This window comes from Salvia hispanica, chromosome 5, assembly GCF_029641045.1.
Source record: "Salvia hispanica isolate PSC_SH4W2 chromosome 5, Shi_PSC_v1, whole genome shotgun sequence".
In the NCBI taxonomy this organism is placed as follows: Eukaryota; Viridiplantae; Streptophyta; class Magnoliopsida; order Lamiales; family Lamiaceae; genus Salvia; species Salvia hispanica.
Window position 1 is genome coordinate 10,501,688 of NC_142696.1, and position 27,278 is coordinate 10,528,965.

General features: G+C 48.1%; 22 non-coding genes across 22 annotated transcripts; all 22 read left to right on the forward strand.

Moving 5' to 3' along the window:
- Window positions 1–357: 357 nt before the first annotated feature.
- Window positions 358–476, forward strand: LOC148926248 (5S ribosomal RNA). The gene has a single exon (XR_016131211.1). It is a non-coding gene; the product is annotated as a 5S ribosomal RNA (ribosomal RNA).
- A 394-nt stretch (window positions 477–870) lies between these two features.
- Window positions 871–989, forward strand: LOC148926249 (5S ribosomal RNA). Its single transcript, XR_016131493.1, has one exon. It is a non-coding gene; the product is annotated as a 5S ribosomal RNA (ribosomal RNA).
- Window positions 990–1,382: 393 nt separating this feature from the next.
- Window positions 1,383–1,501, forward strand: LOC148926250 (5S ribosomal RNA). The gene has a single exon (XR_016131819.1). It is a non-coding gene; the product is annotated as a 5S ribosomal RNA (ribosomal RNA).
- Window positions 1,502–1,895: 394 nt separating this feature from the next.
- On the forward strand, window positions 1,896–2,014 carry LOC148926251 (5S ribosomal RNA). Its single transcript, XR_016131236.1, has one exon. It is a non-coding gene; the product is annotated as a 5S ribosomal RNA (ribosomal RNA).
- A 394-nt stretch (window positions 2,015–2,408) lies between these two features.
- On the forward strand, window positions 2,409–2,527 carry LOC148926252 (5S ribosomal RNA). Its single transcript, XR_016132116.1, has one exon. It is a non-coding gene; the product is annotated as a 5S ribosomal RNA (ribosomal RNA).
- Window positions 2,528–2,920: 393 nt separating this feature from the next.
- Window positions 2,921–3,039, forward strand: LOC148926253 (5S ribosomal RNA). Its single transcript, XR_016131528.1, has one exon. It is a non-coding gene; the product is annotated as a 5S ribosomal RNA (ribosomal RNA).
- Window positions 3,040–3,433: 394 nt separating this feature from the next.
- LOC148926254 (5S ribosomal RNA) lies at window positions 3,434–3,552 on the forward strand. Its single transcript, XR_016131840.1, has one exon. It is a non-coding gene; the product is annotated as a 5S ribosomal RNA (ribosomal RNA).
- Window positions 3,553–3,946: 394 nt separating this feature from the next.
- Window positions 3,947–4,065, forward strand: LOC148926255 (5S ribosomal RNA). Its single transcript, XR_016131064.1, has one exon. It is a non-coding gene; the product is annotated as a 5S ribosomal RNA (ribosomal RNA).
- Window positions 4,066–4,459: 394 nt separating this feature from the next.
- On the forward strand, window positions 4,460–4,578 carry LOC148926256 (5S ribosomal RNA). The gene has a single exon (XR_016131212.1). It is a non-coding gene; the product is annotated as a 5S ribosomal RNA (ribosomal RNA).
- A 394-nt stretch (window positions 4,579–4,972) lies between these two features.
- Window positions 4,973–5,091, forward strand: LOC148926257 (5S ribosomal RNA). Its single transcript, XR_016131494.1, has one exon. It is a non-coding gene; the product is annotated as a 5S ribosomal RNA (ribosomal RNA).
- A 393-nt stretch (window positions 5,092–5,484) lies between these two features.
- On the forward strand, window positions 5,485–5,603 carry LOC148926258 (5S ribosomal RNA). Its single transcript, XR_016130994.1, has one exon. It is a non-coding gene; the product is annotated as a 5S ribosomal RNA (ribosomal RNA).
- Window positions 5,604–5,997: 394 nt separating this feature from the next.
- On the forward strand, window positions 5,998–6,116 carry LOC148926259 (5S ribosomal RNA). The gene has a single exon (XR_016131066.1). It is a non-coding gene; the product is annotated as a 5S ribosomal RNA (ribosomal RNA).
- Window positions 6,117–6,510: 394 nt separating this feature from the next.
- Window positions 6,511–6,629, forward strand: LOC148926260 (5S ribosomal RNA). Its single transcript, XR_016131213.1, has one exon. It is a non-coding gene; the product is annotated as a 5S ribosomal RNA (ribosomal RNA).
- A 394-nt stretch (window positions 6,630–7,023) lies between these two features.
- Window positions 7,024–7,142, forward strand: LOC148926261 (5S ribosomal RNA). Its single transcript, XR_016131495.1, has one exon. It is a non-coding gene; the product is annotated as a 5S ribosomal RNA (ribosomal RNA).
- A 393-nt stretch (window positions 7,143–7,535) lies between these two features.
- LOC148926262 (5S ribosomal RNA) lies at window positions 7,536–7,654 on the forward strand. The gene has a single exon (XR_016132227.1). It is a non-coding gene; the product is annotated as a 5S ribosomal RNA (ribosomal RNA).
- A 394-nt stretch (window positions 7,655–8,048) lies between these two features.
- LOC148926263 (5S ribosomal RNA) lies at window positions 8,049–8,167 on the forward strand. Its single transcript, XR_016131068.1, has one exon. It is a non-coding gene; the product is annotated as a 5S ribosomal RNA (ribosomal RNA).
- Window positions 8,168–8,560: 393 nt separating this feature from the next.
- On the forward strand, window positions 8,561–8,679 carry LOC148926264 (5S ribosomal RNA). The gene has a single exon (XR_016131529.1). It is a non-coding gene; the product is annotated as a 5S ribosomal RNA (ribosomal RNA).
- A 394-nt stretch (window positions 8,680–9,073) lies between these two features.
- On the forward strand, window positions 9,074–9,192 carry LOC148926265 (5S ribosomal RNA). Its single transcript, XR_016131531.1, has one exon. It is a non-coding gene; the product is annotated as a 5S ribosomal RNA (ribosomal RNA).
- Window positions 9,193–9,586: 394 nt separating this feature from the next.
- On the forward strand, window positions 9,587–9,705 carry LOC148926266 (5S ribosomal RNA). Its single transcript, XR_016131163.1, has one exon. It is a non-coding gene; the product is annotated as a 5S ribosomal RNA (ribosomal RNA).
- Window positions 9,706–10,099: 394 nt separating this feature from the next.
- On the forward strand, window positions 10,100–10,218 carry LOC148926267 (5S ribosomal RNA). Its single transcript, XR_016131214.1, has one exon. It is a non-coding gene; the product is annotated as a 5S ribosomal RNA (ribosomal RNA).
- Window positions 10,219–10,612: 394 nt separating this feature from the next.
- LOC148926268 (5S ribosomal RNA) lies at window positions 10,613–10,730 on the forward strand. Its single transcript, XR_016131500.1, has one exon. It is a non-coding gene; the product is annotated as a 5S ribosomal RNA (ribosomal RNA).
- Window positions 10,731–11,123: 393 nt separating this feature from the next.
- LOC148926269 (5S ribosomal RNA) lies at window positions 11,124–11,242 on the forward strand. Its single transcript, XR_016131154.1, has one exon. It is a non-coding gene; the product is annotated as a 5S ribosomal RNA (ribosomal RNA).
- The last annotated feature ends 16,036 nt before the right edge of the window (window positions 11,243–27,278 follow it).

Below are 27,278 nucleotides of genomic sequence, written 5' to 3' on the forward strand. Positions count from 1 at the left end.
GTTGGTCTTGATGTGGTCCGACACTCGATTAGCTGTTGTCGAGTACGAGGACAAAAAGTACGACAAACTCCACGAGCCGGTGACGAGCGGGTCCCACAATCTTAAACGTGCCGAAAAACATTAGCTGCGAACTAAAAGTGTTCGAAATGGCTCGAAACGGCCTCTTTTTGCTTCCCGGAGTAGCCACGGGCTGTACACGTAGCTCAGAACGTGGGGCTCGGCGAGAGCTTCGCGGTGATATGCTGTGGGTCCCGTAACTCCTTCCGGATCAAAAGTTATGCCTGTGTGAAGGGTGGGGGATCAGAACCTGCGCATGGGAGCGTACGCTATGAAAGAATAAAGTGCGAGGCTATTGATGGGTGCGATCAAACCAGCCCTAATGCACCGGATCCCATCAGAACTCCGAAGTTAAGCGTGCTTGGGCGAGAGTAGTACTAGGATGGGTGACCCCCTGGGAAGTCCTCGTGTTGCACTCCATTTTTTGCGAGTGCGTTCATTTTTTTTTCCTGTTCAGTTGGTCATGATGTGGTCCGACACTCGATTAGCTGTTGTCGAGTACGAGGACAAAAAGTACGACAATCTCCACGAGCCGGTGACGAGCGGGTCCCACAATCTTAAACGTGCCGAAAAACAGTAGCTGCGAACTAAAAGTGTTCGAAATGGCTCGAAACGGCCTCTTTTTGCTTCCCGGAGTAGCCACGGGTTGTACACGTAGCTCAGAACGTGGGGCTCGGCGAGAGCTTCGCGGTGATATGCTGTGGGTCCCGTAACTCCTTCTGGATCAAAAGTTATGTCTGTGTGAAGGGTGGGGGATCAGAACCTGCGCACGGGAGCGTACGCTATGAAAGAATAAAGTGCGAGGCTTTTGATGGGTGCGATCATACCAGCTCTAATGCATCGGATCCTATCAGAACTCCGAAGTTAAGCGTGCTTGGGCGAGAGTAGTACTAGGATGGGTGACCCCCTGGGAAGTCCTCGTGTTGCACCCCTTTTTTTGCGAGTGGGTTCATTTTTTTTTCCGTTCAGTTGGTCTTGATGTGGTCCGACACTCGATTAGCTGTTGTCGAGTACGAGGACAAAAAGTACGACAATCTCCACGAGCCGGTGACGAGCGGGTCCCACAATCTTAAACGTGCCGAAAAACAGTAGCTGCGAACTAAAAGTGTTCGAAATGGCTCGAAACGGCCTCTTTTTGCTTCCCGGAGTAGCCACGGGCTGTACCCGTAGCTCAGAACGTGGGGCTCGGCGAGAGCTTCGCGGTGATATGTTGTGGGTCCCGTAAGTCCTTCCCGATCAAAAGTTATACCCGTCTGGAGGGTGGGGGATTAGAACCTGCGCACGGGAGCGTACGCTATGAAAGAATAAAGTGCGGGGCTATTGATGGGTGCGATCATACCAGCTCTAATGCACCGGATCCCATCAGAACTCCGAAGTTAAGCGTGCTTGGGCGAGAGTAGTACTAGGATGGGTGACCCCCTGGGAAGTCCTCGTGTTGCACCCTTTTTTTTGCGAGTGCGTTCATTTTTTTTTTCCGTTCAGTTGGTCTTGATGTGGTCCGACACTCGATTAGCTGTTGTCGAGTACGAGGACAAAAAGTACGACAAACTCCACGAGCCGGTGACGAGCGGGTCCCACAATCTTAAACGTGCCGAAAAACAGTAGCTGCGAACTAAAAGTGTTCGAAATGGCTCGAAACGGCCTCTTTTTGCTTCCCGGAGTAGCCACGGGTTGTACACGTAGCTCAGAACGTGGGGCTCGGCGAGAGCTTCGCGGTGATATGTTGTGGGTCCCGTAACTCCTTCCCGATCAAAAGTTATACCCGTCTGGAGGGTGGGGGATCAGAACCTGCGCACGGGAGCGTACGCTATGAAAGAATAAAGTGCGGGGCTATTGATGGGTGCGATCATACCAGCTCTAATGCACCGGATCCCATCAGAACTCCGAAGTTAAGCGTGCTTGGGCGAGAGTAGTACTAGGATGGGTGACCCCCTGGGAAGTCCTCTTGTTGCACCCTTTTTTTTGCGAGTGCGTTCATTTTTTTTTTCCGTTCAGTTGGTCTTGATGTGGTCCGACACTCGATTAGCTGGTGTCGAGTACGAGGACAAAAAGTACGACAAACTCCACGAGCCGGTGACGAGCGGGTCCCACAATCTTAAACGTGCCGAAAAACAGTAGCTGCGAACTAAAAGTGTTCGAAATGGCTCGAAACGGCCTCTTTTTGCTTCCCGGAGTAGCCACGGGTTGTACACGTAGCTCAGAACGTGGGGCTCGGCGAGAGCTTCGCGGTGATATGCTGTGGGTCCCGTAACTCCTTCTGGATCAAAAGTTATGTCTGTGTGAAGGGTGGGGGATCAGAACCTGCGCACGGGAGCGTACGCTATGAAAGAATAAAGTGCGAGGCTTTTGATGGGTGCGATCATACCAGCCCTAATGCACCGGATCCCATCAGAACTCCGAAGTTAAGCGTGCTTGGGCGAGAGTAGTACTAGGATGGGTGACCCCCTGGGAAGTCCTCGTGTTGCACTCCTTTTTTGTCAGTGCGTTCATTTTTTTTTTCCGTTCAGTTGGTCTTGATGTGGTCCGACACTCGATTAGCTGTTGTCGAGTACGAGGACAAAAAGTACGACAATCTCCACGAGCCGGTGACGAGCGGGTCCCACAATCTTAAACGTGCCGAAAAACAGTAGCTGCGAACTAAAAGTGTTCGAAATGGCTCGAAACTGCCTCTTTTTGCTTCCCGGAGTAGCCACGGGCTGTACCCGTAGCTCAGAACGTTGGGCTCGGCGAGAGCTTCGCGGTGATATGTTGTGGGTCCCGTAACTCCTTCCCGATCAAAAGATATACCCGTCTGGAGGGTGGGGGATCAGAACCTGCGCACGGGAGCGTACGCTATGAAAGAATAAAGTGCGGGGCTATTGATGGGTGCGATCATACCAGCTCTAATGCACCGGATTCCATCAGAACTCCGAAGTTAAGCGTGCTTGGGCGAGAGTAGTACTAGGATGGGTGACCCCCTGGGAAGTCCTCGTGTAGCACCCTTTTTTTTGCGAGTGCGTTCATTTTTTTTTTCCGTTCAGTTGGTCTTGATGTGGTCCGACACTCGATTAGCTGTTGTCGAGTACGAGGACAAAAAGTACGACAAACTCCACGAGCCGGTGACGAGCGGGTCCCACAATCTTAAACGTGCCGAAAAACAGTAGCTGCGAACTAAAAGTGTTCGAAATGGCTCGAAACGGCCTCTTTTTGCTTCCCGGAGTAGCCACGGGCTGTACACGTAGCTCAGAACGTGGGGCTCGGCGAGAGCTTCGCGGTGATATGCTGTGGGTCCCGTAACTCCTTCCGGATCAAAAGTTATGCCTGTGTGAAGGGTGGGGGATCAGAACCTGCGCACGGGAGCGTACGCTATGAAAGAATAAAGTGCGAGGCTATTGATGGGTGCGATCATACCAGCGCTAATGCACCGGATCCCATCAGAACTCCGAAGTTAAGCGTGCTTGGGCGAGAGTAGTACTAGGATGGGTGACCCCCTGGGAAGTCCTTGTGTTGCACCCCTTTTTTTGCGAGTGCGTTCATTTTTTTTTTCCGTTCAGTTGGTCTTGATGTGGTCCGACACTCGATTAGCTGTTGTCGAGTACGAGGACAAAAAGTACGACAATCTCCACGAGCCGGTGACGAGCGGGTCCCACAATCTTAAACGTGCCGAAAAAAAGTAGCTGCGAACTAAAAGTGTTCGAAATGGCTCGAAACGGCCTCTTTTTGCTTCCCGGAGTAGCCACGGGCTGTACCCGTAGCTCAGAACGTGGGGCTCGGCGAGAGCTTCGCGGTGATATGTTGTGGGTCCCGTAACTCCTTCCCGATCAAAAGTTATACTCGTCTGGAGGGTGGGGGATCAGAACCTGCGCACGGGAGCGTACGCTATGAAAGAAAAAAGTGCGGGGCTATTGATGGGTGCGATCATACCAGCTCTAATGCACCGGATCCCATCAGAACTTCGAAGTTAAGCGTGCTTGGGCGAGAGTAGTACTAGGATGGGTGACCCCCTGGGAAGTCCTCGTGTTGCACCCTTTTTTTTGCGAGTGCGTTCATTTTTTTTTTCCGTTCAGTTGGTCTTGATGTGGTCCGACACTCGATTAGCTGTTGTCGAGTACGAGGACAAAAAGTACGACAAACTCCACGAGCCGGTGACGAGCGGGTCCCACAATCTTAAACGTGCCGAAAAACATTAGCTGCGAACTAAAAGTGTTCGAAATGGCTCGAAACGGCCTCTTTTTGCTTCCCGGAGTAGCCACGGGCTGTACACGTAGCTCAGAACGTGGGGCTCGGCGAGAGCTTCGCGGTGATATGCTGTGGGTCCCGTAACTCCTTCCGGATCAAAAGTTATGCCTGTGTGAAGGGTGGGGGATCAGAACCTGCGCACGGGAGCGTACGCTATGAAAGAATAAAGTGCGAGGCTATTGATGGGTGCGATCAAACCAGCCCTAATGCACCGGATCCCATCAGAACTCCGAAGTTAAGCGTGCTTGGGCGAGAGTAGTACTAGGATGGGTGACCCCCTGGGAAGTCCTCGTGTTGCACTCCATTTTTTGCGAGTGCGTTCATTTTTTTTTCCTGTTCAGTTGGTCATGATGTGGTCCGACACTCGATTAGCTGTTGTCGAGTACGAGGACAAAAAGTACGACAATCTCCACGAGCCGGTGACGAGCGGGTCCCACAATCTTAAACGTGCCGAAAAACAGTAGCTGCGAACTAAAAGTGTTCGAAATGGCTCGAAACGGCCTCTTTTTGCTTCCCGGAGTAGCCACGGGCTGTACCCGTAGCTCAGAACGTGGGGCTCGGCGAGAGCTTCGCGGTGATATGTTGTGGGTCCCGTAACTCCTTCCCGATCAAAAGTTATACCCGTCTGGAGGGTGGGGGATCAGAACCTGCGCACGGGAGCGTACGCTATGAAAGAATAAAGTGCGGGGCTATTGATGGGTGCGATCATACCAGCTCTAATGCATCGGATCCTATCAGAACTCCGAAGTTAAGCGTGCTTGGGCGAGAGTAGTACTAGGATGGGTGACCCCCTGGGAAGTCCTCGTGTTGCACCCCTTTTTTTGCGAGTGGGTTCATTTTTTTTTCCGTTCAGTTGGTCTTGATGTGGTCCGACACTCGATTAGCTGTTGTCGAGTACGAGGACAAAAAGTACGACAATCTCCACGAGCCGGTGACGAGCGGGTCCCACAATCTTAAACGTGCCGAAAAACAGTAGCTGCGAACTAAAAGTGTTCGAAATGGCTCGAAACGGCCTCTTTTTGCTTCCCGGAGTAGCCTCGGGCTGTACCCGTAGCTCAGAACGTGGGGCTCGGCGAGAGCTTCGCGGTGATATGTTGTGGGTCCCGTAAGTCCTTCCCGATCAAAAGTTATACCCGTCTGGAGGGTGGGGGATCAGAACCTGCGCACGGGAGCGTACGCTATGAAAGAATAAAGTGCGGGGATATTGATGGGTGCGATCATACCAGCTCTAATGCACCGGATCCCATCAGAACTCCGAAGTTAAGCGTGCTTGGGCGAGTATAGTACTAGGATGGGTGACCCCCTGGGAAGTCCTCGTGTTGCACCCTTTTTTTTGCGAGTGCGTTCATTTTTTTTTTCCGTTCAGTTGGTCTTGATGTGGTCCGACACTCGATTAGCTGTTGTCGAGTACGAGGACAAAAAGTACGACAATCTCCACGAGCCGGTGACGAGCGGGTCCCACAATCTTAAACGTGCCGAAAAACAGTAGCTGCGAACTAAAAGTGTTCGAAATGGCTCGAAACGGCCTCTTTTTGCTTCCCGGAGTAGCCACGGGCTGTACCCGTAGCTCAGAACGTGGGGCTCGGCGAGAGCTTCGCGGTGATATGTTGTGGGTCCCGTAACTCCTTCCCGATCAAAAGTTATACTCGTCTGGAGGGTGGGGGATCAGAACCTGCGCACGGGAGCGTACGCTATGAAAGAATAAAGTGCGGGGCTATTGATGGGTGCGATCATACCAGCTCTAATGCACCGGATCCCATCAGAACTTCGAAGTTAAGCGTGCTTGGGCGAGAGTAGTACTAGGATGGGTGACCCCCTGGGAAGTCCTCGTGTTGCACCCTTTTTTTTGCGAGTGCGTTCATTTTTTTTTTCCGTTCAGTTGGTCTTGATGTGGTCCGACACTCGATTAGCTGTTGTCGAGTACGAGGACAAAAAGTACGACAAACTCCACGAGCCGGTGACGAGCGGGTCCCACAATCTTAAACGTGCCGAAAAACATTAGCTGCGAACTAAAAGTGTTCGAAATGGCTCGAAACGGCCTCTTTTTGCTTCCCGGAGTAGCCACGGCCTGTACACGTAGCTCAGAACGTGGGGCTCGGCGAGAGCTTCGCGGTGATATGCTGTGGGTCCCGTAACTCCTTCCGGATCAAAAGTTATGCCTGTGTGAAGGGTGGGGGATCAGAACCTGCGCATGGGAGCGTACGCTATGAAAGAATAAAGTGCGAGGCTATTGATGGGTGCGATCAAACCAGCCCTAATGCACCGGATCCCATCAGAACTCCGAAGTTAAGCGTGCTTGGGCGAGAGTAGTACTAGGATGGGTGACCCCCTGGGAAGTCCTCGTGTTGCACTCCATTTTTTGCGAGTGCGTTCATTTTTTTTTCCTGTTCAGTTGGTCATGATGTGGTCCGACACTCGATTAGCTGTTGTCGAGTACGAGGACAAAAAGTACGACAATCTCCACGAGCCGGTGACGAGCGGGTCCCACAATCTTAAACGTGCCGAAAAACAGTAGCTGCGAACTAAAAGTGTTCGAAATGGCTCGAAACGGCCTCTTTTTGCTTCCCGGAGTAGCCACGGGCTGTACCCGTAGCTCAGAACGTGGGGCTCGGCGAGAGCTTCGCGGTGATATGTTGTGGGTCCCGTAACTCCTTCCCGATCAAAAGTTATACCCGTCTGGAGGGTGGGGGATCAGAACCTGCGCACGGGAGCGTACGCTATGAAAGAATAAAGTGCGGGGCTATTGATGGGTGCGATCATACCAGCTCTAATGCATCGGATCCTATCAGAACTCCGAAGTTAAGCGTGCTTGGGCGAGAGTAGTACTAGGATGGGTGACCCCCTGGGAAGTCCTCGTGTTGCACCCCTTTTTTTGCGAGTGGGTTCATTTTTTTTTCCGTTCAGTTGGTCTTGATGTGGTCCGACACTCGATTAGCTGTTGTCGAGTACGAGGACAAAAAGTACGACAATCTCCACGAGCCGGTGACGAGCGGGTCCCACAATCTTAAACGTGCCGAAAAACAGTAGCTGCGAACTAAAAGTGTTCGAAATGGCTCGAAACGGCCTCTTTTTGCTTCCCGGAGTAGCCACGGGCTGTACCCGTAGCTCAGAACGTGGGGCTCGGCGAGAGCTTCGCGGTGATATGTTGTGGGTCCCGTAAGTCCTTCCCGATCAAAAGTTATACCCGTCTGGAGGGTGGGGGATTAGAACCTGCGCACGGGAGCGTACGCTATGAAAGAATAAAGTGCGGGGCTATTGATGGGTGCGATCATACCAGCTCTAATGCACCGGATCCCATCAGAACTCCGAAGTTAAGCGTGCTTGGGCGAGAGTAGTACTAGGATGGGTGACCCGCTGGGAAGTCCTCGTGTTGCACCCTTTTTTTTGCGAGTGCGTTCATTTTTTTTTTCCGTTCAGTTGGTCTTGATGTGGTCCGACACTCGATTAGCTGTTGTCGAGTACGAGGACAAAAAGTACGACAAACTCCACGAGCCGGTGACGAGCGGGTCCCACAATCTTAAACGTGCCGAAAAACAGTAGCTGCGAACTAAAAGTGTTCGAAATGGCTCGAAACGGCCTCTTTTTGCTTCCCGGAGTAGCCACGGGTTGTACACGTAGCTCAGAACGTGGGGCTCGGCGAGAGCTTCGCGGTGATATGCTGTGGGTCCCGTAACTCCTTCTGGATCAAAAGTTATGTCTGTGTGAAGGGTGGGGGATCAGAACCTGCGCACGGGAGCGTACGCTATGAAAGAATAAAGTGCGAGGCTTTTGATGGGTGCGATCATACCAGCCCTAATGCACCGGATCCCATCAGAACTCCGAAGTTAAGTGTGCTTGGGCGAGAGTAGTACTAGGATGGGTGACCCCCTGGGAAGTCCTCGTGTTGCACTCCTTTTTTGTCAGTGCGTTCATTTTTTTTTTCCGTTCAGTTGGTCTTGATGTGGTCCGACACTCGATTAGCTGTTGTCGAGTACGAGGACAAAAAGTACGACAATCTCCACGAGCCGGTGACGAGCGGGTCCCACAATCTTAAACGTGCCGAAAAACAGTAGCTGCGAACTAAAAGTGTTCGAAATGGCTCGAAACTGCCTCTTTTTGCTTCCCGGAGTAGCCACGGGCTGTACCCGTAGCTCAGAACGTTGGGCTCGGCGAGAGCTTCGCGGTGATATGTTGTGGGTCCCGTAACTCCTTCCCGATCAAAAGATATACCCGTCTGGAGGGTGGGGGATCAGAACCTGCGCACGGGAGCGTACGCTATGAAAGAATAAAGTGCGGGGCTATTGATGGGTGCGATCATACCAGCTCTAATGCACCGGATTCCATCAGAACTCCGAAGTTAAGCGTGCTTGGGCGAGAGTAGTACTAGGATGGGTGACCCCCTGGGAAGTCCTCGTGTAGCACCCTTTTTTTTGCGAGTGCGTTCATTTTTTTTTTCCGTTCAGTTGGTCTTGATGTGGTCCGACACTCGATTAGCTGTTGTCGAGTACGAGGACAAAAAGTACGACAAACTCCACGAGCCGGTGACGAGCGGGTCCCACAATCTTAAACGTGCCGAAAAACAGTAGCTGCGAACTAAAAGTGTTCGAAATGGCTCGAAACGGCCTCTTTTTGCTTCCCGGAGTAGCCACGGGCTGTACACGTAGCTCAGAACGTGGGGCTCGGCGAGAGCTTCGCGGTGATATGCTGTGGGTCCCGTAACTCCTTCCGGATCAAAAGTTATGCCTGTGTGAAGGGTGGGGGATCAGAACCTGCGCACGGGAGCGTACGCTATGAAAGAATAAAGTGCGAGGCTATTGATGGGTGCGATCATACCAGCCCTAATGCACCGGATCCCATCAGAACTCCTAAGTTAAGCGTGCTTGGGCGAGAGTAGTACTAGGATGGGTGACCCCCTGGGAAGTCCTTGTGTTGCACCCCTTTTTTTGCGAGTGCGTTCATTTTTTTTTTCCGTTCAGTTGGTCTTGATGTGGTCCGACACTCGATTAGCTGTTGTCGAGTACGAGGACAAAAAGTACGACAATCTCCACGAGCCGGTGACGAGCGGGTCCCACAATCTTAAACGTGCCGAAAAACAGTAGCTGCGAACTAAAAGTGTTCGAAATGGCTCGAAACGGCCTCTTTTTGCTTCCCGGAGTAGCCACGGGCTGTACCCGTAGCTCAGAACGTGGGGCTCGGCGAGAGCTTCGCGGTGATATGTTGTGGGTCCCGTAACTCCTTCCCGATCAAAAGTTATACTCGTCTGGAGGGTGGGGGATCAGAACCTGCGCACGGGAGCGTACGCTATGAAAGAATAAAGTGCGGGGCTATTGATGGGTGTGATCATACCAGCTCTAATGCACCGGATCCCATCAGAACTTCGAAGTTAAGCGTGCTTGGGCGAGAGTAGTACTAGGATGGGTGACCCCCTGGGAAGTCCTCGTGTTGCACCCTTTTTTTTGCGAGTGCGTTCATTTTTTTTTTCCGTTCAGTTGGTCTTGATGTGGTCCGACACTCGATTAGCTGTTGTCGAGTACGAGGACAAAAAGTACGACAAACTCCACGAGCCGGTGACGAGCGGGTCCCACAATCTTAAACGTGCCGAAAAACATTAGCTGCGAACTAAAAGTGTTCGAAATGGCTCGAAACGGCCTCTTTTTGCTTCCCGGAGTAGCCACGGGCTGTACACGTAGCTCAGAACGTGGGGCTCGGCGAGAGCTTCGCGGTGATATGCTGTGGGTCCCGTAACTCCTTCCGGATCAAAAGTTATGCCTGTGTGAAGGGTGGGGGATCGGAACCTGCGCACGGGAGCGTACGCTATGAAAGAATAAAGTGCGAGGCTATTGATGGGTGCGATCAAACCAGCCCTAATGCACCGGATCCCATCAGAACTCCGAAGTTAAGCGTGCTTGGGCGAGAGTAGTACTAGGATGGGTGACCCCCTGGGAAGTCCTCGTGTTGCACTCCATTTTTTGCGAGTGCGTTCATTTTTTTTTCCTGTTCAGTTGGTCATGATGTGGTCCGACACTCGATTAGCTGTTGTCGAGTACGAGGACAAAAAGTACGACAATCTCCACGAGCCGGTGACGAGCGGGTCCCACAATCTTAAACGTGCCGAAAAACAGTAGCTGCGAACTAAAAGTGTTCGAAATGGCTCGAAACGGCCTCTTTTTGCTTCCCGGAGTAGCCACGGGCTGTACCCGTAGCTCAGAACGTGGGGCTCGGCGAGAGCTTCGCGGTGATATGTTGTGGGTCCCGTAACTCCTTCCCGATCAAAAGTTATACCCGTCTGGAGGGTGGGGGATCAGAACCTGCGCACGGGAGCGTACGCTATGAAAGAATAAAGTGCGGGGCTATTGATGGGTGCGATCATACCAGCTCTAATGCATCGGATCCCATCAGAACTCCGAAGTTAAGCGTGCTTGGGCGAGAGTAGTACTAGGATGGGTGACCCCCTGGAAGTCCTCGTGTTGCACCCCTTTTTTTGCGAGTGCGTTCATTTTTTTTTCCGTTCAGTTGGTCTTGATGTGGTCCGACACTCGATTAGCTGTTGTCGAGTACGAGGACAAAAAGTACGACAAACTCCACGAGCCGGTGACGAGCGGGTCCCACAATCTTAAACGTGCCGAAAAACAGTAGCTGCGAACTAAAAGTGTTCGAAATGGCTCGAAACGGCCTCTTTTTGCTTCCCGGAGTAGCCACGGGCTGTACACGTAGCTCAGAACGTGGGGCTCGGCGAGAGCTTCGCGGTGATATGCTGTGGGTCCCGTAACTCCTTCCGGATCAAAAGTTATGCCTGTGTGAAGGGTGGGGGATCAGAACCTGCGCACGGGAGCGTACGCTATGAAAGAATAAACTGCGAGGCTATTGATGGGTGCGATCATACCAGCCCTAATGCACCGGATCCCATCAGAACTCCGTAGTTAAGCGTGCTTGGGCGAGAGTAGTACTAGGATGGGTGACCCCCTGGGAAGTCCTTGTGTTGCACCCCTTTTTTTGCGAGTGCGTTCATTTTTTTTTTCCGTTCAGTTGGTCTTGATGTGGTCCGACACTCGATTAGCTGTTGTCGAGTACGAGGACAAAAAGTACGACAATCTCCACGAGCTGGTGACGAGCGGGTCCCACAATCTTAAACGTGCCGAAAAACAGTAGCTGCGAACTAAAAGTGTTCGAAATGGCTCGAAACGGCCTCTTTTTGCTTCCCGGAGTAGCCACGGGCTGTACCCGTAGCTCAGAACGTGGGGCTCGGAGAGAGCTTCGCGCTGATATGCTGTGGGTCCCGTAACTCCTTCCCTATCAAAAGTTATACCCGTCTGGAGGGTGGGGGATCAGAACCTGCGCACGGGAGCGTACGCTATGAAAGAATAAAGTGCGGGGCTATTGATGGGTGCGATCATACCAGCACTAATGCACCTTGACCTAGGAGTCTGGAACCTTCAATTTTTTTTATGTAGGGTCATGGTCTAGGGAGTCATCTGGAGGAGAATCTGAAGGAAGAAATCAGGGGAAACTTGAAGGAAGAGGTCAAGGAGGGACGGAGAAAAAAATTTGAATTTCAAATCTGCCGATAATTATAGAAGTTGTACGGTTGCTTACATCATGCCTGCAACTACACCATCCTTTCATCAGAAAAGCAACCGTCGTCTCTCTCTCTCTCCAATAATCCCAAATCGACGAAAATCTGAATTTACTCTCCCTTCTCTCTACTTTCATTCGCTCTCTAAAAAAAACAAACCCTAAACCAAATTCGACCAGATTTTCTATCAATTTCAGATCTACAGTGATGGATTCAACACAACTCACCGGATGTTTACAAAGCACGGTATACGACCCAGCCCTATTGGCGGAATTGACGCAGAAATTGGGGAGCGTCGAGAAAGCAAAAGGAGTGTATGCCCTGTTCGCCGCTAGCCTGATGACGTCCGCGCCGGTCGTACCACCACTGACGACTCCGGCAGACTCGGCAGCACAACCGGCGAATCTTTGTGAAGAAAGACCGCAAGAGTCTGCATCTCAACGCGCAGAAACCGCTTCACAGGAGGCGGAGAAACAGGAGGCGGTACACGAACGGCCGGAGGAGGATAGACCAAAAAACGGCGGAACAGATGATGAGACAGAAAAGCACGGTGATGAGAACCCTAGTCTTGAGGGAAAAGAAGATGGTAAGGGGGAAACTCCTGTTTTAGATGAAGTTGTGGAGGGGGCAACCCCTATTGTGGACAGTATGATTGAGGGGGAAACCCCTTTGGAAACTGGGGATGAGACCCCAATTGATTTCAGGGGTGCGACCCCTGAGTTCGTGGAAGAGGGGGCGACCCTAAGTGGTGTCTGGGGGGAGAACTCTATTTATATTGAGGGGGCGACCCCGATAGTGGAACGTGAAGGGGAAACCCCGGAAAAGCTGATGGAAGAAGCAGATCTACTTGCGACTGGAGTACCGGAGCCCGAGGGAGGGCTGAAATTGATTGTGGACCTGGTGGGTGACCAGGATGAAGATGAACCTAAGATAGATGAGAGGGCAGAAAGGAGGCGCGCTAGGAGGAGTCTCCTCGATGAAGTCGATGACTTAGTTCCTGATGCTGCGGAGGCAGAGGAAAGAGCGAGAAAAGGAGAGGCAGCGGCGACCTCATCTACTCGGTCAAGGAAAGCTCCCTCCGTCAAGGAGGTCGAGGAGACCCTTTCCCCTATAACTGAGGATCCCTCTATCGAGGAACAGGACGAGCCCATCCCTGAGCCCGATTATGAATCTGGAGAAGCTGAAGAAGAGCCTATTCCAGGACGTCCGGAAGTCTGGCTGACTAAAGAGTTGTTAGAAGAGATGAGGCAGTTCGACGATCAGAAGAGGACCGCAGTATACAAGGAAAGATGTAGCGCTGGGAAGATGGCCAAATATGGGAAGCAGTACAGCTCAAGGGAGCTTAAAATGATTGCATGTGACAAGGAATTCCGCGCTTGTATCTATTCGATAGGGTTTTAGTGGTTATTACAGCACAGCCAGGAGAGGGTGCCCATGGATCTAGCAAGGGAGTTTTTCTCCACCTTTCGTTTGAAGAACACCACTAATCTCGACGCGGATTCAATTACGTTCAGGCTTTTTAATGAAGAATATGAGATGAGCATCCGGGAATGGTCTCTGCGAATGGGGTTGTTTACCCAAGTCGAGGATGAAGAGGGGGCATGCAATGAAAGGATGATTGGAGTGCCGAAGAACACGCCCGGTTTCAAGGTGCAAACGGCATGGGAACTGATCACGCGCCCCATGGCGGGAACGTTTAAGTCCAGCTACTCCAAAGCCTCCCACATTGAAGACCGAATTCTCCGCTTTGCTCATACGTTTGTCAGTTACAACTTGATGGGTACCGCTAATTCAGCTCTTACAACTACCAACCTCTACTTCACATGGTGCATGGCGAAAGGCGTGAAGGTGCACCTAGGCTATTGGCTGGCTCAGGCATGCCACCAAATGACAAGCAACCCTACGCGTCATATGTATACCTATCACCTCCTCGGCGCCTACATCCAACGAAACATAGAAATGAAGATTTCCAAGGCCGCTCCGTTGGTAGTCATGTGCGAACCCCCGGAAGTGTTCAGTGTTGATTATTTTTTCAACAAGGGGTTGCTGCAGACTCATGGCGCTAAGACCCTCTTTTACTCGTTAGAAGACAAGGTAAAAGCAGAGCCTAAGGAAGCCGAGGAAGCCATGCCAAGTGAAGAGGTTGAAGAGCTACGTAAGGAAGTCCAGGATGTGAAGAAGGAGATGCAGTTAATGAGGAGGGAAATGATAAAGGAACTTGGTGGGATCAGAAAGGAATTGAATGGGAATCGGGAGGAAGTGAAGACCCTGAGGGGAAACATTGCAGATTTGGCGGTGAAGTGCGCCAAACAAAATGAGCGAATGACGGAAGCGGTGGAGCTTTCGATTAAAATGTTGAAGTGGCTGCAGCAGACGCTCCCCTTGACCCAGTCGAAGGTAACTCCTGGGTCCAGCAGTGAAGTCAAGCAGCCCATTCAAAGCAGTCCCTCCGTCAGGCAACCGCAGCAATCGCTCAAGCAGTTGATCTCCCCGCCCTTTCGCAAACAAGTTCCAGGCCCATCTAAATCAAAGTCTATAGTGAGGAAGCCAGTACCCGAACAATCAGCACAGGAGGAGGAAGAGTTGGAGCAGCTAGCAAGGAAGAAAATACGGATGACCAGACCCGGAATCCCACCCCAGTCTGGCTCTCGAGGGAGCCAGCCCCAGAAGTGAATCACCACCTCATGACCAAGTAACTTTTAATTTTCATGCTTTCAGTTTTTTTTTATTATTATTTCTGTTACCTATGTGAGTTTTATAATTGTCTGTGTTTTCTCCCACTTAGCCCAATGCTTGGTCTAAGTGTGAGAAGTTTGTATTTTCTGTTTTATTGTGCTTTTCTCCCACTTAGCCCAATGCTTGGTCTAAGTGTGAGAAGTTTTTGTTTTTATAACCAGTTTTGTTGTTTTGCATTGATCTCTCTGTTTCCCCCCTTCACGACGATGGCTTGGGGACAAGCTTGAGTGAAGTGGGAGGGGGAGAGGAGTCAATGCATTATTTTGTCTGCATGTTAAGAGTCTGTAGGTCTAAGTTTTGTCGCATGAGCCAGTGAATATAATACGGCATGATCCCCTTAGTGAGAGTAACTGAAAGTAGGAGGCATTTCAACTTAGAAGCTTTTTCCTTTAATAAACCAAGTCAATCTGAGTGAAGTGAGAACGATGGAGGATGCCCTTGCTTACTTAGTTGTGAAGCGCTACCATAATAGCGAGTTATAAGCCTTAACTAACTTCGAGCTAACACATGTTTAAGGGCTACCACTAAATGCTTAGGGAGAAGAGTTGTGCAGGAGAAAAATGGGAAATTGGGTTATGAAGGTATAAGCTGGACGAAGTCCAGGGTAAGGTGTTATAAGCTGGACGAAGTCCAGAAGAGAGGAGGAAATGGAGGAATAAGCTGGACAAAGTCCAGAGAAAAAAAAAAAAAAAAGGGGGGGAGAAAATAAAAAGTATATATAAGGAGGAATAAGCTGGACGAAGTCCAGGGGGAAGTTGCCTAAAGGGTAGGAACAGTAATAGCCTGACCCAGGAAAAGGAGGATCTCTCATAACCCGACGCTTCAGTGGTATGGCAATAACTTAAGAGAAAATCGATCCTAACATCCCTGGTGAGGAATGAGTGATCGAGTGAATCCAACAATTGGGTAAGAAAAAGGGCTATCTTGACAAGCTGACAGATTGGCTAGGTAGAGGAAGGGAAAAGGCCTATTTGGAGGAGTGCAACCTATTGAATTGACCTTAATCTTGTGGGGACGGTTGCCTAAAATTTGAAACCATCTCATGCATATGTGTTTATGTGTTTGTATGTTTTTCTTAAACTTTTTAAGTTTTTAATTGTGTCTAGGTCTAGGAGTCTGTCTAGAGTCCAAGGAGTCGGTCAGGGGATAACCTTGCTTGAAATTCGCCTTATTCTTTTTCTTTTCTTTCTTGTCTTTATACTTGAGGACAAGTATGGTTTAAGTGTGAGCAGTTTGATAAGGCTAATTTCATGCATCGGTTATATGGTGAAAAGCGTTACATTTTGCTAGGTCTAACACGTTTCCTAAGCCAGGTGTGTGATAGAATCACTAGATCAAGGGAATGCTGAAGGGAACAATCCAGCGAAGGAATGAAGTGAAATGAGCAGAATTCAAAGGAAAAGAAGGCGTGACGGAGGAAGTCAGTAGCTGATGGCAACAAAGTCTATCTATACCTCGCTGGGCCCCACTCCAATGCCTATAAATAGAAGAGCATGCAAAGCACAAAATATCACTTTTTTTTCGCTCACTCTTAGCTCACACACACATAACACACACTTGGGAATGGGAGATCTGGAGTAGTTTGGGTTCCGAAGGGGTGCATTTCTTTGGAAAGTTTCAGTTGCAACACCGTCCGCGTGTGGGTGAAGATACAATCTCTTTAAATTTCAGTTGTTTTTGCACTTTTGCGGTCGAACTTCACTTTTGGGAGTCGACTTGGCTGTTGATGTTACTTGTTATCCTTTAGCTTCTGTTGGTTTGCGTTTATTTGTGATGTTTCAAGTTGATTTACGTAGATCTTGCTACTGAGAGTTTATTTTAACAAGTTTAATGTCGATCTCTGCTTTTATTTTGATGCTGTGGTACTCGAACTGGGAATTTGGTGATAGATCTGTAGTTTGTTGATTTATTGGAGGTTGTCGTTAAAATCTGAAGTTATGAAATGTTTCTGTTGGTTGGAGTTTGTGTCGGACGCTTGGATCCGGAGTGGATTTAGCATCTGAGGTTGGATCTGAAGCGAGGAGGTTGAGTTGTGCATGGATTTTGAGTTTTCCGCTTGCTTTCTGTTTTACTTCGTCTAGCATCTATAGATCTGTTTAGTTCTTCATTTTTACTCTTTTAAATGGTTTAGATTCAGTCTGCTCTGTTCCGATTTGGTTCATGTGATTTTATTCTGAGTTTTTACGCAATTTGGTTGAAAAAGATGATGTCGCTGTTCGTTAGTACCAGAGTTAGTTGTTTTGCCAGCTTTTCGTCCGTACTCTGCTTTTTCAGTCATGGTCCCCACGGTCAGTTTGTTTCCCAGGTCTAGGTAATTAGAGTAGTTTCTTAGATCTAGTGATAGATCGGGTAGTTTTCGTGCATGCTTTGTTGTTTCGCCTAAATCTAGCTGTTAGCGTAGCAGTTTTTAAATTCCCAAGTTAAGTTTATTTTCCTCAACCCAAGAAAAAAATGCGTGGCAGCAGCCAACCCCAAAAACCAGTCCAAATCCTTGAACATGATTATTAGGCATCCATCTCTGTGGGATCGATCCCTACTTCCCTATACTAGGTTTAGTAAAGTGGTTGAGGGTTTTTTTTGAAAGAGTGTTGTGTGTCCGACGACCAGGATTTTCTGACGACCAACGAGTTCCTAGACCGCGTGATCTAGAGGATTTGCTGGACCAAGGGAACCTGTTAAATTTCTTCTGTGCGCGCACCGAGAAACCTCATTTTTAATGCCTTTTGCCATGCACCAAGTGAAATAAAGGTCGGTAGTTGTCAGAGCTGAATTTGCAGGTCCCATTAGGTTGTAGCTGATAAACGTCTAAGCAAAACGGAGGATTCGGTCCTCGATGTGAGAGGCCTTAGAGTAGCTGGACTTAAACGCCCCTGCCTTGGAGTGGGTGACTAGTTCCCATGCTGCTTGTACTTTGAATCCTGACGTGTTCTTCGGTACGCCAACCATCCTCTCATTCCATATGCCTTCATCGTCCTCAGCCTTGGTAAACAACCCCATCCTCAAGGAACACTCTCGGATGCTCATTTCATGTTCCTCATTAAAAAGCCTGAATGTGATGGAGTCCGCGTCGAGGTCAGAAGTGTTCTTTAATCGGAATGTTGAGAAAAACTCCCGTGCTAAATCCACCGGCACCTTCTCCTGGCTGTGCCTCAATAACCACTCAAAACCGATTGAATAGATACATGCGCGGAAGTCTTCATCACATGCAATCATCATAAGTTCCTCGGAGCTGTACTGCTTGCCGGACTTAGCCATCTTTCCAGCACTGCACCTCTCTTTGTACACTGTGGCCCATTTCTGATCGTCGAAATGCTTCATCGACTCCAGCAGTTCCTTAGTCAACCACACCTCCGGATGTCCTTGGATAAACTCCTCTTTAGATTCTCCAAGTTCATAATTGGACCCAGGATTAGGCTTGTCTTGTTCATCGGTCGAGGGAACATCGGTTATTGGGGAAAGGGTCTCCTCAACCTCCTCGACGGAGGGAGCTTTCCTTGACCGTTTTGACTGGGTCGCAGCTTCCTTTCCTTTCCTTGCCCTTTCCTTGGCCAGGCGACGATACTCTGCCACTTCAGCTTCTGTCCCTCGGGCAGGGAACTCCTCCTTCTCGGAATAGACCAAGTCATCCACTTCGTCAAGCAGACTCCTCCTGGCCCTTCTCCTCTCTGCTCTCTCGTCCACCCGGGGTTCGTCTTCCTCCTGGTCGTCCACCAAGTCCACAATCAGATCTAGCCCTTCCTCAACGGGCTCCGGTACTCCAATAGTATCTAGGTTTGTTTCTTCCAAAAGCTTTTCCAGGGTTTCCCCCACATCATCCACCATCGGGGTCGCCCCCTCAATATAAATAAGGGTTTCCTCCCTGACATCACTCGGGGTCGCCCCCTCCTCCATGGGTTCAGGGGTCACACCCCTGAAATCCTTTGGGGTTTCATCCCCAGTTTCCATAGGGGTTTCCCCCTCAGCCATCACTTTAAAACAGGGGTTTCCCCCTCAGCAACTTCTTCGTGAACATGGGTTTCCCCCAAAGCAATCCTTTCCACAATAGGGGTATCCCCCTCCACATTTTCTTCCATAACAGGGGTTTTCCCCTCAGTAACCTCCTCTCGAACAGGGGTTTCCCCCTTTTTCTCACCTTCAGAGTTAGGGTTTCCATCACCTTGTCGTTCGGCCTCCATCTCCGTTTCACCATTATTCCGCTCACCATCCGCTGGCAGTTCATTCGTCGCCTCTTCTTTATCCGCTTCCTGTGAAGCGGTTTCTGCTTGTTGAGAACCAGAGTCTGGTACCCTGGTTGAATCTTGAGGCCTTTCTTCGTGGGGAACTGCAGGTTGTGCCGTTGAATCCGCTAGGATCGTCGGTGGTGGCATGGCCGCCGCGGATGTCATCAGGCTGGCGGAGAACAGAGCGTAAACTTCTTTCGCCTTCTCGATGCTTCCTAATTTTTGCGTCAATTCCGCCAACAGAAACGCGTCGTACACCGATGGCTGCGAACTTCTGGTGGCTTGAGTTGGATCCATTGCTGTAAATCTGAAATCAAAAATAAAACTTGGTCAAAATTGGTTAGGGTTTGTGTTTCTTGAGAGAGAAACAAAGTAGAGAAAAGGAAGAGAAAATGCAGTTTCGTCGATTCTGGTGAAAAGATGGTGCGGTTGCAGGCTTGATGTAAACAACCATACACCTCCCATAAATATCAGCCAATTTGAAATTCAAATTATCTCCATCCCTCCTTGACTTCCTTCTCCAAGCTCTCCTTCCCTAGCTGATTTCCCTGACCATGACTTTACACTTAAAAAGAAATTGAAGACGCCAGAATCCTAGGTCAAGGATAGAATATAAGACAATGGTTTTCCCATGGAGTCTGGTGCTTCGAAAATATTTTTGGAAGATTTAAAATTTATATACATTTTTTTTTATTTTCCTATATTGAAAAAAACGCAATCAAACTATTTACACACTCCTTTTGAGTATTCCCGAGATCCCCTGGCTCAGTGTATACATATAAAATGTCAACCAATTTACCTGACCTAGGAATTCATCGAGAATATCTCCTTGTCTGACTAGGTGATAATAGGGAGTGCGCGTAGTGGCACTTCCTCCACTACACACAACTCAGAATTATCCCTATAGACTTTCACTCTATGACCATTAACAAGAAAAGGGACAGAGTTAGAGGCACTTCCCTGGATCTCTACTGCTCCATTTGCACGGAGGCCGACGATGGTATATGGACCGATCCACTTAGACTTCAACTTCCCTGGTATCAGCTTGAGCCGGGATTGGAAAAGGAGCACCTTCTGTCCCACATGGAGTTCCTTGACCCAGAGATTTTTGTCATGCCATAACTTTGTCCTTTCCTTATACCACATAGCAAACTCATAAGACTCTAGCCTTAGCTCCTCCAGTTCTTGTAACTGCAACTTCATTTCTTCTTCACAAGCCGAAGGCTTCATACTCATCTCCTTGACTGCCCAGTACGCCTTGTGCTCTATACCCACGGGCAAGTAGCACATTTTGCCAAACACCAGTCTATAAGGCGACATTCCGATAGGAGTCTTGAAAGCAGTTCTGTAGGCCCATAATGCATCATCGAGCCTCTTACTCCAGTGTTTCCTTGACAGATTAACTGTCTTCTCCAATATTGCCTTGATCTCGCGATTAGAAATTTCTGCTTGGCCGTTAGACTGAGGGTGGTACGGGGTAGATACCCTGTGGTGAACACCATATTTCTTCATCAGAGCCTCGATGGTGCGATTACAGAAATGTGTTCCTTGGTCTGAGACGATGGCTCGAGGAACTCCGTATCTGTTGAAGATATTGGCCTTCAGAAATTTTGCCACCTCCTTCGATTCACATGTCGTGGTGGCCTTAGCTTCTATCCATTTAGACACATAGTCTACTGCAACCAATATATATGTGTTCCCACAGGATGATGGAAACGGTCCCATGAAGTCCATTCCCCACATGTCGAAGATTTCGCAGACAATCACCAGGACCTGGGGCATCTCGTCCCTCCTTGAAATTCCTCCTGTCCGTTGGCACCTCTCGCAACACTGACAAAAGTCGAAGGCATCTTTGTTAAGCGTTGGCCAGTAGAAACCGCTGTCCAATACTTTCCTTGCTGTCTTCCTTGGTCCAAAGTGACCTCCACACGCCAAGGTGTGGCAATGAATTAGCACATCTCTTTGTTCCCAATCGGGAATGCAGCGTCTAATCTCTTGATCCGAACACATCTTTCATAAGTAAGGATCGTCCCAAAAGTAATATTTGGCTTTTGCTTTTAATTTTCATCTTCTGGGCCCGGGAAACTTCGTCTGAACTTGGCACCTCTTCCGTGACCAAGTAGTTCGCTAAGTCAGCAAACCATGGTTCTGCGTTAAGCGTTCGCTTCCCCTTGTTGGAATCTCCTAGACCGGTTAATGCCAAAACTGCCAACCAACTGATCCGTCTAGGAAAGTCCCCTAGATAATACAAATGCTCTTCAGGAAAAGCATCGGGTATGGCCTCTTCCGTTTCCCCTTGACGAATTCTGCTCAAGTGATCGGCTACTCTATTCTCCGTTTCTCTTTTGTCTCTCACTTCCCAATCAAACTCCTGCAAAAGCAACACCCAACGGATTAACCTGGGCTTAGACCCTTTCTTAGCCAGTAAGTACTTTATTGCTGCGTGATCTGTGAAGGCTATAACCCTCGACCCAAGAAGATAAGGTCGAAATTTTTCGAACGAGTAAACGACAGCCAACATTTCCTTCTCCGTGGTATCATAGTTCTTCTGAGCTTGATTTAGAGTCTTGGATGCATAGAAGATCACATAACTTTTTCCGTCTATCTTCTGCCCTAGGACAGCTCCCACAGCGAAATCACTCGCGTCGCACATTTTCTCGAAGGGGTGATTCCAGTCTGGCGCCCTGATTATTGGTGCTGACACGAGTCTGTCCTTAAGCAACTGAAAGGCCTTCTTGCATCCTTCTTCAAAGACGAATTCCACATCGTTGTGCAACAAATGAGTGAGCGGTTGCGCGATTTTCACGAAATCCTTGATAAACCTCCTATAAAATCCCGCGTGACCCAAGAAGCCTCTAACTTCTTTTTGGTTCATGGGGTAAGGTAACTTCGATATCACATCTACCTTTGCCTTGTCCACCTGTATTCCTCTTTCAGAAACCACGTGACCCAAGACAATACCTTCAGTCACCATGAAGTGGCATTTTTCGAAGTTCAAAACTAAGTGTTTCTCCTGGCATCTTTTTAATACTAGGTCAAGGATGTCCAAACAAGTGTCGAACGAATTCCCGTATACGGTAAAATCATCCATGAATATCTCAATGCATACTACAAGCAAATCCGAAAAGATACTCATCATACACCGCTGGAACGTTCCTGGTACGTTACACAACCCAAACGGCATTCTTCGGTATGCATACGTACCAAAAGGGCACGTGAACGTGGTCTTCCCTTGGTCCTCCGGGTTAACGAAGATCTGGAAATAGCCACTGTATCCATCAAGGAAGCAAAAATACTGTTTGTCAGACAATCTTTCTAACATCTGATCAATGAAAGGCAGAGGGAAGTGATCCTTCTTCGTGGCCTCATTCAGCTTCCTGTAATCAATGCACATCCTCCACCCCGTCACCAGCCTAGTGGGCACCAACTCGTTCTTGTCATTCTTAACAACCTGTATTCCAGAAATTTTGGGCACCATATAAACCTGTCCACGGTTCATGAACCGGCGGTTTCGGTTCGGAACCGCCGGTTCCGGTTTTGGGAAATTGGAACCGGAATCGAACCGTGAGGCTGTTTCACGGTTTCAGTTTTGGTTCAAAAACCGGCGGTTTCGGTTTCAGTTCGGAACCGCCGGTTTTTGGACGGTTCGTAGCGGTTTAGGTTCGGTTTCACGGTTTTTTCTGTTAATTTTTTTTGCCATATAGTTTGAAATTATAAAATAAATTAGAACAAGGTAATGGATAGTTTAAATTGAGTTTTTAACACTAAAATGAGGTGAGTGTAAGTAAGGATAGAGAGGAGTATTTAATATAGATAAAAATAGAGATAAATGAGATCCAATTTGAATTTAAAATTAACATTTAAGAATAAATAAATAAAAATAAAAGAAATGGTGTTTTATGCAATCAATTTTGAATAGTGCAGCCATCGCCCACCGTCAACCAATCAATTTTGAAGACTCAACTAATCAATTTTGAAGACTACAACATTAACCAATGTTAATTTATTATACTTTATTTAAAGTAATCAATTCTTCTAAGTTTATTTTAAAATGTTGGATAAATATTTATTAATAATTATCCATACTCCATAGATTCCATACGTAAAAAAATGTATTAATTAATAAAATCGGAAATAGTATTATAAAGTTATTACCATAAACCATACAACATAGACTCCATCTTGTAATTTAGTTATTTTTATTTTATTATCTTTTATCTTATGTTTTTACCATCCAATTTTACCAAATAGTATTATAAAGTTATTTTTGATACAAAATTTTGTCCCACATTATTGTTTCTACGGATATTACCAAATCTAAAAATGAAAGTTATTTATATAAGAGTATAAAACTCATAAACCGGATCATTCAGCAATGTTTTATTTAATGGAGTATAGTTTTAATATAAGGATTAACTATGTTTAAATTTATCATTGCGTTGGCGGTTCGGAACCGTGAAACCGCCGGTTCGGAACCGTCCGGAACCGGCGGTTCGGTCGCGGTTTCGGTTCGAAAAATTTGGAACCTGAACCGAACCACGGTTCTAAAATTCACGGTTTCGGTTCTAGCATATTTTTCGTGGTTTCGGTTCGGAACCGTAACCGCCGGTTATGGTTTTGGTTTTAACCGCCGGTTCGGTAAACCTTGGGCAGCTCTAGCACCATATGGACAGGACTGACCCACTCATTGTCCGGAATGGAGTAGATGATCCTTAGAGAGAGCAATTTTAACACCTCCTTCAGAACTTTCTCTCGCATGTTCGGATTCAGTTTCCGTTGTGCGTCTCGGTGAGCCTTCACACCTTCTTCTAAGCGGATGTGGTGCATGCAGAGATCAGGACTGATACCTACTAAATCAGAGAGGGTCCACCCTATTGCTTTCTTGTTCCGCCTGATCACTTCCAACAATTCCTTCTCCTGCTCCTCAGTCAAGTTACTGTTGACTATCACTGGGAATGCCTCATCCTCCTCCAAGTAAGCATACTTGAGGCCTGGTGGGAGTGTCTTCAGTTCCTTCCTTGTGTTATTCGTTTCCTGGGGCAAGGAATTTTTTTCTGCAATATCAGGTAATGTTTTCTTCCCAGACTCAGGAGAATTCTCCAGACTAGCCACATGGGTTGATCCCCTTGATCTAGCTGTCTCGGGATTTTCGCAAAACTCCATGATGGCCTCTGTTAGTTCCTCATCTGTCAATTTTGTTGTGTTCATTGCTGCACACCACCCTACAACTTCTCGGTCAATTAAATGGCTCAACTCCGAGTTGTCAATTTGTTCTTGTATCAATTATGTCTCAAGATATTCTTGGACCAAGGGGTTAATAACATCTATAGCATACAAATTCTCAACATCCAATGGCCTTTTCATTCCCTCATCTATGCTAAATGTATATTTTTCCCCATTATAATCCAAGAAAATTGTTCCATCGAAGACATCGATAATGGTCTTAGCAGTGCGCAAGAATGGTCTCCCTAAAAGCACGCCACTAGACTCAGCAGACTCATTATCATTCATTTTGATAACATAGAAATCAGCAGGGTATAGAAAATCATGCACCTTGACTATGACATTTTCTAACACACCTTCAGGACAGATGCAAGTTCTATCTGCTAACTGGATTACCACCTTGGTGGCGACCATCCTAACCCCTGTCAGTTTCTTGTAGATTGAAAGCGGTAAAACATTTATAGACGCCCCTAGATCACACATAGCATGCTCGACTTTGATATCCCCTAGAGAAATGGGTAATGTGAACATACCTGGGTCTGTGCATTTCGACGGCATCCTTCTCTTTTGTATCACAGCAGACACATTCTCCCCGATCACAATCTTCCCGTCTGGCTTGGTCTTCCCAGCTATGAATTCCTTGATGAACTTGCTAAAGGCAGGCATCTTCAGGGCTTGCAAGAAGGGCAAGTTGATTTCCAGCTTGCTAAAAATCTCCATGAGGTCCTCTGTATCATCTTTCTTTTTCTTTGCTTCCCCTCGGTATGGAAACGGCTTTGCTCGCTTCCCCGCATTTGTGGAACTCCCAGCCGGGGTTTCGCCAGCTTCCCTGCTTCCTTCCTTACTTACTAACTCAGGCTCTGGATCTAGGAAAAATGGATCAGCTGCTCGAGGTAAAGATCCCCCTAAATCTCCTTTCTGGAGGTCATCCTGAACAGGCACTTCCCTGGATCTAGGGCTATCTTCTTGAAACACCTGACTCTCTTTCCCTTTACTTGCCTGTGCGGGTACTTCTTCGTCGATCTTCAGTGTCGGTCCTTCATAGCCTCTCCTGGATCTCAAGGTGATATGACTAATGTTTGCTCGGTCGGGTGGCTTGACCGTGGCAGGAAGTTTCCCTTTATTTCCCCTCATCTCATTCAAAGAAACCAGCGATCTGGGACAGCTGTTTTGCCATCATGTCCATGACGGCTTTGTGTTCCGACTGAGCGTCTTGCAGCTTGTGCACCACGTCGTTGTTGGAATGTAGGTTATTCTACATGAACTGCTGTGAATTCACTAGGTCGTGGACCATGTCATCCAAACTCCTTTGTGGCCTGGAGTTGAATTGATTAGAATTTGATCCTTGACCTTGGTTCTATCCTTGGGTTTGTCGATAGTTCCCCTGATTTCCTTGGTGGTTATTGTACTGGCTGCTAGACCCTTGATTCCCTTGGTGATTTGGTTGGGAATTCTGATAGTTCCCTTGGTTATTCCTGTTTCCCCAATTAGTATGGTCCTGATTCCTGTACCCCAGTTGCAGTTGCCCCTCTTAATTTCTCCCTGACCAGTTGGACTGCCTCTTTGGAGGGTGTGCATAATTTTTGAGATGCAGGGGGGGCGGCTGACTTTGATCATTGTCAGTCCATCTAAAATTGGGGTGAGTCCTCCATGGGGCCTCCTTTTGTCTCCCTGGGTTCCAACTTCCATCCGGATTCCAGCTTCCCATTGAATTTGCCTGGGCTTGGCATTCCCCTTCACAAGGTTGACCATAATAAGGCTGAAGTTGTCTTTCCTCTGGACCAGGGGGTTTCTCATTTTCCGATGGAGCATGAGGGTTGTACTTCTCAATTGCATTCAGCAGTGCCTTCTCCAATTTATCTATTCTATACTCCACCTTCTTGTCATCTTGTTATGTTACTGCATTGGCCGATTCCCTCCTCAAAATGCTTCGCGAGTTATCATAGGTCTTCTTCGCCTCGATCAATCTTCCCAAAGTTTCTCTGGCTTCACTTGCTTTATTCTTGGTAAAATTTCCCCCGCTCGAGGAATTCATCAAGTCTTTTGATTCAGGGTTTGCACCTTCGTAAAACAGATAGTAAGTCTCTGCTTCAATCATCATATGGTTCGGACAAGCATCTAACAGTCCCTTGAACCGGGACCAATAAGAGCTCAGAGACTCATCATATTCTTGCTTGCACTCCTGGATCTCCTTCTTCAAGGCGTTTGTCTTGTTGGACGGGAAAAAATAATCCAAGAACTCCAGCTTGAAGTCCTTCCATGTGTTGATCGAGTCTGGTGGGAACCTCAGCAGCCAATTATTAGCCTCCCCTTTAAGGGCAAACGGGACTGCACGCAAATGGTAGTCCTCCTCAATCGCCTCGTTGGGCCTCTTTTGAATGCTGCACAGCTTACTAAACTCGTTTAGGAATTCGTAAGGACATTCGTTCCTTCGTCCAGAGAATGTGGGCAAAACCCCGAGCACATTTTTCTTGATATCAATAGACCTCCAGCGCGGGTTTGAGACTATGGCATGGGCGGGCTCACCGTCTAGATGCGCGGTGAGTGAACCTATCTCCGGATCGGGATCCACTAAATGTGCCATATTCACGTCTTCCTCTTCCTCAGTCTCGGAATGCTCTGTTTCTGTGGACGAATTCGGGTCCTCTTCTCCTGACGAGTTCCACTCCTTCTCACTTTCTGATTCGAACGGAAACGGGTCTACTGTCCTTAACCCTGATCTGTTAGTGACAGTGGACGTAGACTCCTTGACTTGCCACTTGTATCGGGTGTTTCCTGACCCAGATGAACTAGCCCAACTTCTAGAATGGAAGCCCGTGTTCATAAACTGTCAAGAAAAACAAAATAACAGAAATTAAACTATTTACACCAAATCCTCAAACGCAATAACAAATAACGCCATCCATCCCGGCGACGGCGCCATTTGAAGCTAGCTCTTACTGCTGTTGTTTAGACTGTGTGCACAGAAAGGAATAACAAGCTTCCTAGGTCCAGCGAATCCACTAGATCACAGGGTCTAGGAACTCACGGATCGTTGGAAAATCTCGGTCGTTAGACACACAGAATACATCTTCAAAAACCCTCAACCACGTATACTAAAATTTAGCACAGGGAAGTAGGGATCGATCCCACAGAGATGAATGCGCAATTAAACATGCTCAAGGATTCGGGACTATTTTTTTTGGTTGGCTGCTGCCACGCAATTTGGGTTGAGGAAATTAAACTAGACTTGGTGTTGAAATCTGCTATGCTAACGACTAGATCTAGGCAGA